A 10,695-nucleotide genomic window follows, 5' to 3' on the forward strand; every position below is an offset into this window, starting at 1 on the left:
GTGTGTGTGTTAGGTAATTTAGACTGTAAGCCCCAAATGGGCAGGAACTGATGTGGGTTCTCTGTACAGCGCTGCGGAATTAGTGGTGCTATATAAATAAATGGCGATGATGATGATAGGGAACAAATTATTGCAAATAATTTTCCACTTACTATGAAGCCAAGAAGCAGTTTCCACTTTCATATGGCAAATAAGTGATTCAGAGTGAGATTATGTGAGGGATAACAAATTCACGGGTATTTTATATTTTATGGTAAAAGTATGTAACATTCAAACATATTTCCCCCCAAAAGCCCATGACCAGACAACAAAGACCCCATGGGTCTCTCACCAGCTGTCCTCGCAGCAGTCTATATGCCTTTCTTCTTCGCAGTTTGTCGTCCTTCATCCTGGCTGCTACCTGCAGAACTGAGGCCATCCACTGCGGGACCCTAGTGATGATAAGCAAAGAGCACCACAATGAGCAACTTCATTAGTGAAAACCACTGAATTCCTTTACACCAGCTAGGACATAATAGCAACATTCTTATATTTTGGTTTCAAATACCACAAGATGCATTTTTAGCATTTCCTATACATTTTCAGTAGCAATGTTATTAAAAGTAATGTGTAATGCTGGAGAAACCGTGGGAACACTGGAACATGTATACATATCTGGTGGGAATGTCACTTCATTGCCCAGTTTTGGTTGATGGCCATCAACCTAATTCACCAAATACTGAAAATTCCCTCTCACTATTATCACCCCACCCACTATCCCATGCTCACCAAAAATCCTAACCTTTGACAACTTGACAAGTTCATATTGTTGTTGTCTGTGTAATGTTACAGTCTTGTTGTTACTGTGCAATGTTAAATTGATAATTTGCTGTTATTTCTTTCTCTGCTTGTCGATATCTATAAATAACAAGATTTAAAAATATTACTTGGAAGACATTTGTGCACGTCCAGCTCCAAATAGACTGGAGTAAAGGCTCTTGGTAATTGGAGGGAAGCTTGGTGAATACACCCCTTGTACAGATGGCATAAGCGGTGTATATAGACATTACCAGGTACTGTAAAAGGCAGAACGCTTGAAGAAGAACTCCTGTCAGATATAACATTTTAGTGTAACCCCTTCCTCTAACTAGCAGAGATGCCAAGGCCCGGACCTAGAATCCCTAATATTTTGGAAATCTTCACCTGTGGAGTTGGCTCAGTGGTCAATTCTTGTCTTTCATATTCAAACAATCCAACACCCTTTTGTGTTGATGGCCCTGATTGGATGACTGCCCAGATATCAACTTGGCTCTTTTGTCACAAAAAAAGTGCCTCCTCCCATAGGAGAACTGATGTTTGTACAGCTGGTGGGAGTGAGAATCCAAGTGTCTCGGACGCAGGACCCCTATGATTTTGCATGTTTGAGGAAAGGGTTTTTACACTTAAAGGCTACTTCTGGAAGCAGGCTTCCTGTAAAGATGTTGTCCAGATTTGGACAACTCTCTCCTACTAAAATCTGCTAAGTGTAGCAAATATGGGGCTTCTCCTATGTTACCTACTTGAGGATGGGATCTACCTGCAATTTGTCTCTATGGATAGATTGAATAGAACTGGATGTATTCCACCAATGCCGTCAGTAGTGAAGTGAGCCAGCTCCTAGTTAATGTAATGGAGATTATTTGCTATAAGAGCTGGGAGAGAGGGGTGTATTAAGGAGAAGGTTGTCTCAGTTTCTTGGACTATTGTATACACATAGAACATCTATTTTATCCTTTCCAGCTGTCAAATCCAATGACTGTCCAAGTAAGCCCGTGCAGAGGCAGAATGAGACATGTCCTAGGTCCTGATGCAAAATTATCAACATATTAAGATAATTTCCAGGGACACTGCTGCTGGGCAGGTGCATCTACATATGTCATATACAGCTTCGGCTCTCTAGTCTGAACTGCTTACACTAAAACTACATTATCAGGAAATGTTCACTAGACTTTATTATAATGTAACATTAGTTTATTTTAAATGCTCAGCTTTAGTAAACGTTAATTGTTAAAACTCATAGGGGGACATTCAATTCCCCGCATTGTTCTTTAGAACAATGTAGAGTGCGCATCATTACCGTTACTATGGTAATAGATGCGCATCATTACCGTTAGTATGGTAATAGATGCGCATTATTACCATTAGTATGGTAATTTTAACAGCGTAGCTGTATAGAGGAAAAGCATGTTGGTGTAAATGTAAGCCAGACTTGGGCGCGGCCACGTATACGCCTCTCAGGAGCTATATCTTGTGCTGCTGCTGGAGTGCTAGTTCACCGATCTTTGACTGTACACACTCTACAGATATCTGCCCACACTGCTGGTCCTGTGTGATTACACACTGCCACATTTGCCCGACATCGTTCCATCGTTGATCGTGATTTTTAGGAAGTTTACAAAACCAAATCAACAGATGCGAGGTGTTTTGGTACAATAAAACGTATAGGAACGTAAAACACTATTGCAATCTCTGAACAAACGGCTGTGAATCGTCTGATCTGCACAATAATGGCAGATCTGTTGCTGGCTATAGCAGTGTGCTGGGGGAAAAAATGTTGTGTGTATGTTCCTTGCAGGATAACCCCACCCTTTCAAGCACCTGTTATGGCCTATAAATTGATTTGAGCAGCTTCCACTTTTGTATTTGTCTGAGAGGCATGTTGGTGTCAGTAGCTGAGAGGGGGTACTGGCACTGAATTGCTGTTTGGGGGCTTCTGGGGTACCTCTTTGGTAAGTTGGCTCTCAATTTAAAAACACATATGTATGGCCCAAATATATGGGACTCTCATTGTTTAGAGTAGGACCATCCTATTAGCAAAAGCGCCTTGGCGTGGCAGGATGGCTTAAACATACATTTGCAAATGTGTGCAACAAAGACTTTTGCATTTTTATCTACAGTAGAAATGGCAGATCTGTTGCTGGCTTTAGCAGTGTGCTGGGGGAAAAAATGTTGTCTGCACAATAATTGCACAGGTGTGTACCCAGCAAAAGACGATTTTTTAATTGACCACAGTGCTTCATTTTGCTAGATAGATTGCTGAAGCATGTAAAACGTATACACATGGTGGACTTTGCACCAAAAAACATATCCATGTTTCTTGTAGTGCACTGATACTCAACAGCTGTGTCAGAATACATTGTGTGTCATTTTAACCATACTTGCCCACTCTCCTGGGAATGTCTGGGAGACCCCCAAATTCCGGTTAGGTCTCCCGGACTCCCGGGAGAGCAGGCAATTCTCCCACACCCTGCCCACTTCCCAGTGAAGTAGGCAGGTTGGGAGCCTCAGTGACATGATTCGTTGTCAATCACGTCATTTTGGCCCCGCGACAAAGTGACATTGTGACCCGCCCCTCCCGCCCTCCTAGAGGACAAAAACTAAATCTTGACATATATGATTTTAACTGGTTGGCTGTGCCACAAGAATACAGGTGTTATACAATAAATGTCATTAAAGGTTGGGTAGCAATGCTGTAGTGTATGATACAATCACCAAACAGCAGCAATTATTGATATATAGGATAATGCAATCCCTACTGCAAATTATACGGAGTTTAGGGGCAAAGGAGGAGTTTGGTGACCATTTAAAAGCACTGAAAGCCGAGTGATTTTATAAGAGGTCAGGAAATTTCAAGGTAACTTCCAATACCTGTAATAATGTACAGTAGGAGGTGCATTATACTTTATATTATACACATTTTCATAATGAACACTGAAGTGATGACTCACTGATTATAGCTGTTTATACAGATATTATTTGTAGGAGTTTATAGGTATGTTAACATTTGTGAATTTTATCTAATATACATTTTTCTAAACTATGCATTAACTGCTTTGAACAGTACATTCTATGTAAGAAAATCCCATGCACCACTGGCATAAGAAATATATACATTTAACAGATCTGATCTGCTCTGAGCTGCAGAATACCGTACTGGGCTCTATGGCTGCTGAACTCACCCAAATTTCTGGCACTCCTGGTAAATTCTCTCTTCCATCAGTCTCACTCTGTCTCTCAGTCAACTTCTTCTTCCTGTCCTCTGTGTGACCTCTTGACATCAAGTCACACAATATTTTCCCAAAACTGTTGACACTATCAATGCTCAGCACAACTTACAGCTAAGGAAAGCAACAAAGATCAACACAGAAAGCTCAAGTGCAGCAATGCAGAACTTCATCATCATCACCATTTATTTATATAGCGCCACTAATTCCGCAGCGCTGTACAGAGAACTCAGTCACATCAGTCCCTGCCCCATTGGAGCATACAGTCTAAATTCCCTGACACACACAGACACACACACACACACACACACACACACACACACACAGCACAGAACCTGAGAGTAGTTCCAACCAGTTTTAAATACACGCGGATCTCAATATATACGTTTCCATTTGAATCTGGGTGTACGTACGCTCTGCCTAAACATTACTTTCCTTCTGTAGACAGACAGAACAGACTGCAGGAAACACACAAGCATTTGTGCCATGTAAAGTCCTATCAGAATGTATGCAAAAAAAATAATTGTAAAAAAAAATAAACGATTCTTAATACTATAATCATTAATAAAATTATTTTTTAATTTTTGTAACAATAAATACATAATTCAGAATGTTCTTAATGCGCACTATACATACAATGTATTTTTACAGTCTATCTTAGTTGCATACAGTTGTTCAGAGTCATCACTATCAGTCGGCACTTACACCTGCTGTGTGTCTGGTCCAAATGATAGGTTAGAAACATAGTTGCCTACTCTCCCGGAATGTCGAAACCATTAATTTAGTAGCAGGGGCGGGGCCTATGACGCAATTCACACGTCATTGTGACTCCGCCTCCTCCTGTAAATGGCTATACCGGTGTGATGTCATTTAGGGGGCGTGGTCAATGACACAATTCCTTGAGCCCCCACACACCCACCTCCCCCCGATCTCTCGAACGCCAGCTTGTCCAAGTTGCCAAGTAGGGTTACTTTAGAGAAAGGACTTGAATTGGCCGCATCTGCGTAGGCACTCCCTTGGCATGCCTTTACTGTACATTGCCTACGTTCACCTGCCCCTTCCCTCCCCCGCTCTGCCCTTCATCATCATTTATTTATATAGCGCCACTAATTCCACAGCGCTGTACAGAGAACTCATTCACATCAGTCGCTGCCCCATTGGAACTTACAGTCTAAATTCCCTAATATATACACACTCACACAGACAGACAGAAAGGGAAACATTAGGGTCAATTTTTGATAGCAGCCAATTAACCTACCAGTATGTTTTTGAAGTGTGTGAGGAAACCGGAGCACACAGATATGGCCATGGTCGGAAATCGAACTCATGACCCCAGTGCTGTAAGGCAGAAGTGCTAACCACTAGGCCACTGTGCTGCCCATAGCCCTTCATGTTGTAGGCAGTTGTGTAATTTGCATTCAGACATGAATTGCATGCAACTGCATTCATTGGCCTAAGGTACATTTCTGAGCATGCGCAGAGCTATTTCACACAATATACGGCACGCAATGGGACTTACGTCCAATGAAGAATCAAGCCCTACATGTCTTAGAGGGACATTAACTCTATTTTTATTTTTGTATTGTTTAATGAAACTATAAAGGGATGAATGTATAAATCATTCTCATTCTATTCTACTTTAGCTATTTTGCTTGTTATCTCTTCCCGAGAATCTCTTCATCTTATTCCAGAACTCTCCTGGTATTCTATATGAGTAATATAATCTACTGGCAATACAATAGATTGGGGTGGGGTCTTGTGGGAAGGGATATGTAAGACATCATTGCAGATGAGGTAGGATGTATTTGGACCACGCTTGCCTACTCTTCCAGAACATCTCAGAGACTCACATAAAATTTCAGGAGTTCTCCAAACTCCCAGTAGAGTAGACCACCCTCCCGGATCTCACCTCTCCTTCTTGAAAAGAGGTCGGTGCCATGATAATGTGATCTGCGCTATCAGGCCTCACCTGTCTGGCCTTGATAACACGATGTGCACCATCATTGGCCCGGCCCTGGTGATGATGAGATTGAGTCACTGTGCAGGGGGCGGGGACATGTCGATGTGATTCGCACTGACACACCCCACGCAAATACCCGCTGGTTTAAAAAGTAAGCAAGTATGCGATGGGCAAACTAACTTCTTAACCCTCCTAAACTATTTTATCCGATTAACACCCCTCTGCACAGTTCACTGAAAACTTACATTTATTTTATTTCTGTGCCAAAACCAACATTACAGTCATGGCAAAACGTTTTGAGAATCACACAAGTATTAGTTTTTACAAAGTTTGCTGCTTCAGTGTTTTTAGACCTTATTGTCAGATGTTGCTATGTGTCACACGCCGGTCCCATAGCTAGGTACTAGCGTGTGACTTGCCCTTTAAAAAACTATGTTGGTGCTTGTCTTCTGCTTCAGAGTCTCTACCTTTTCATGGCTGTTTTATGTTATCCTAATTGGGACCTCCTTCCGAAGCTTATTGGTTCCTGAAGACTATTTCAACCTCCTGTGATCAGGGACTCATTGCCTGATCTTCATGTTACTCACACTGCCGTGGGTTCTGGCTGCACACCTGACTCTTTGACTTCTCCTGGATGTTATCGGTTGCCGAGATTGCTTGTCATCTCTCCTCTCATCGGATCCGCTGTATACCACCAGTTCATGGTCATCTACAAGCTGAAACTATCCATTGATTTCCATCTGCACACTGAATTGTCTCGTGAGTTGCCTATTACATCTGCGCTCATATTTGGCTCAACTACCTCTCTGCTCAAGCTGCCTATATTCTTTATTGAACTACAATCAAGTTATCTTGTCATCTGTGGTTCTATGTCTGGCACGGCTATATTACTACTCTGGTGATTATTAAGTTGCTGGACTGTTCTCAAGAATATAGTGCCGAGCTAGTAGCCAGTTCCGTTATTCAAGTTGTGTGCGTTATCAGCTGTATCTTGTTAGTAATGAACTCACGCCTCATGGTGAAGTTGGATTATCTGTGACTCCTAGGGCTAGATTTACTAAGCTGCGGGTTTGAAAAAGTGGGCATGTTGCCTATAGCAACCAATCAGATTCTAGCTGTCATTTTGTAGAAGGAACTAAATAAATGAAAGCTAGAATCTGATTGGTTGCTATAGGCAACATCCCCACTTTTACAAACCCGCAGCTTAGTAAATCTAGCCCCTAGTGTTACACACGGTTGGACTGTTATTTCCACGCTGTACTTCTAAGCAACATTCCATTGCATGTTTCCAGATTACCCAAGTTCTTGGACTGCATTAACATCTCCTGTTCCGCTGTTTGAACCATTACGTTACCTGTTAACCATCTGCTAAAGCAGTGGTTCCCAAACTTTTGCAGTTCGCGGCACCCTTAGAGTCTCCAAATTTTTTCAAGGCACCCCTCCAAAATAATTACTGAGCAGTCCTGTTTTAGAAGTAGTTGTGTCAAAAAATTGTAATAAGTATTTAGGTCACGACAAAAATACTTATTTAGTTGTATGCAAAAATGCCCCTCTGCATCCAGACACTCTGCATCCAGACACACTGCCCCCTCTGCATTCAGGCATGCTGTCCCCCTCCTCTGCCCTCTGTCACGCTGTCCCCCTCCTCTGCCCTCTGTCACGCTGTCCCCCTCCTCTGCCCTCTGTCACGCTGTCCCCCTCCTCTGCCCTCTGTCACGCTGTCCCCCTCCTCTGCCCTCTGTCACGCTGTACCCCCTCCTCTGCCCTCTGTCACGCTGTACCCCCTCCTCTGCTCCGCTGTCCCCCTCCTCTGCCCTCTGTCACGCTGTCCCCCCTCCTCTGCCCTCTGTCACGCTGTCCCCCCTCCTCTGCCCTCTGTCACGCTGTCCCCCTCCTCTGTCACGCTGTCCCCCTTCTCTGCCCTCTGTGACGCTACCACCTCTGCAGTCCTCTGTCACGCTGCCACCTCTGCAGCCCTCTGTCACGCTGCAGCCCCCTGTCACGCTGCCCCCTCTGCAGTCCTCTGTCATGCTGCCCCCTCTCCCCCTTGGCTGGCCCCACTGTCCCCCTTGGCTGGCCCCACTGTCCCCCTCTGCTGGCCCACTGTCCCCCTCTGCTGGCCCACTGTCCCCCTCTGCTGTCTGGCTGTCCCCCTCTGCTGTCTGGCTGTCCCCCTCTGCTGCCTGCTGTCTGACTGTCCCCCTCTGCTGTCTGGCTGTCCCCCTCTGCTGCCCGCTGTCTGGCTGTCTCCCTCCGCTGTCATGATCCTTTTCATTTTGCCCCGCGCCAGCCATAAAAAAAAAAGGGAACACAGAAACTTACCAATCCGCACGGCGCCGGGACCCAGCAGCCTCCTCTCTCCCACAGCTGTCACTGAATATCGACGTCAGTGACAAGCTGCTGCGGGAGAGAGGAGGCTGCTGGGTCCCGGCGCCGCGCGGATTGGTAAGTTTCTGTGTTCTCTTTTTTTTTCTATGTCTGGCTCGCGGCACCCCAGTGACAGCGCCGCGGCACCCCTGGGAGCCGCGGCGCACACTTTGGGAACCGCCGTGCTAAAGTGAATCATATTCCATCTTTATCAGCCAAGTCTATCTGCTATTCATATTGGACTTTTAGCTGTGATTCTCCTTTATTGCTGTGTGTGGTGTGAAGGTTTCAAGTGTTCTATATTACCATCTCAGCGTTGAACTGTTACTGCCTATCATCATGCCGTTGATAATGGTTACCATCTGAAGTACTTCCGTGATTGTATTGTTTTATGAACTGCTGTGTACTCAGCCCAGCTGAGTTTTATATATACATCTGTTATCTACTGTTGCTGCATCATCAAATTAATATACTTAATTGCAGCACTATATCATCGTCTGTGTATTCTTCCTTTGTGCTGCTCCCAAGTTGAACTATCAACCCCAGCGGGTTCTGTCTCCACCATCCTCTGCTTTTATCATCCTGGTAGAGGTTGGGGATCCATAAATATCCATAGCTGTGACACTATGCTATACTGAAGTAAAATTACAAGCATTTCATAAGTGTCAAAGGCTTTTATTGACAATTACAGTAAGTTTATGCAAAGAGTCAATATTTGCAGTGCTGACCCTTCTTTTTGAAGACTTCTGCAATTCGCCCTGACATGCTGCCAATCAACTTCTGGGCCACATACTGACTGATGGCCGCCCATTCTTGCCTAATCAATGCTTGGAGTTTGTCAGAATTTGTGAGTTTTTGTTTGTCCACCTGCCTCTTGAGAATTGACCACAAGTTCTTAATGGGATTAAGGTCTGGGGAGTTTCCTGGCCATGGACCTAAAATTTTGAAGTTTTGATCCCCGAGTCACTTAGTTATCACTTTTGCCATATGGAAAGGTGCTCCATCATGCTGGAAAAGGCATTGTTCATCACCAAACTGTTCTTGGATGGTTGGGAGAAGATGCTCTTGGAGGATGTTTTGGTACCATCATTTATTCATGCCTGTGTTCTTAGGCAAAATTGTGAGTGAGCCCACTCCCTTGGCTGAGAAGCAACCCCACACATGAATGGTCTCAGGATGCTTTACTGTTGGCATGACACAGGACTGATAGTAGCGCTCAACTTTCCTTCTCCGGACAAGCATTTTTCTAGATGCCCCAAACAATCCGAAAGGGGATTCATCAGAAAAAATTACTTTACCCCATTCCTCAGCAGTCCTATCCCTGTACCTTTTGTAGAATATTAGTCTGTCCCTGATGTTTTTCCTGGAGAGAAGTGGCTTCTTTGCTGGCCTTCTTGACACTAGGCCATCCTCCAAAAGTCTTCACATCACTGTGCATGCAGATGCACTCGCACCTGCTTGCTGCCATTCCTGAGCAACCTCTGCACTGGCATTGCCCCAATCCTGCAGCTGAATCAACTTTAGGAGACGGTCGTGGCTGGACGTTATTGGGAGCCTTGAAGCCTTCTTCATAGCTATTGAACCTCTCTCCTTGAAGTTCTTGATGATCCAATTAATGGTTAATTTAGATGCAATCTTACTAGCAGCATATCCATGCCTGTGAAGCCCTTTTTGTGCAAACCAATTATGACTGCATGCGTTTCCTTGCAGATAGCCATGGTTAACAGAGGAAGAACAATGATTTCAAGCACCACCCTCCTTTTAAAGCTTCCAGTCTGTTAGTCTAACTCAATCAGCATGACAGAATGATCTCCAGCCTTGTCCTCGTCAACACTCTCACCTGTGTTAACGAGAGAATCACTGACCTGATGTCAATTGCTCGTTTTGTGGCAGGGCTGAAATGCAGTGGAAATGTTGTTTTGGGGATAAAGTTCATTGTCATGGCAAAGAGAGACTTGCAATTCATCTGATCACTCTTCATGACATTCTGGAGTATATGCAAATTGTTATCATAAAAACTGAGGCAGCAGACTTTGTGAAAAATAATATTTGTGTCATTCTCAAAACTTTTGGCCATGACTGTACTGTGTGGCTAAATCATATAGCCCCAACTAAGCACTTTTTCCCAATTTCATTTTGGCTAGACTAATATGTGGCCCTTAGTTTCATGTATCTAACTCCTATTTTCCAATAGATTGTAAGCTTGAGAGCAGGGACCTTTTACCAATGGCTGTTTCTTAATACCCAATCTTGTTTTGTTACTGTGTTTTTTTCCCAATCGTATAGCATACATACTTAACTTTCATCCTGTCTTTTGAGCATAGATCTATGAAATAATTGGGTGTT

Source organism: Mixophyes fleayi, chromosome 9 (assembly GCF_038048845.1).
Source record: "Mixophyes fleayi isolate aMixFle1 chromosome 9, aMixFle1.hap1, whole genome shotgun sequence".
NCBI lineage: Eukaryota > Metazoa > Chordata > Amphibia > Anura > Limnodynastidae > Mixophyes > Mixophyes fleayi.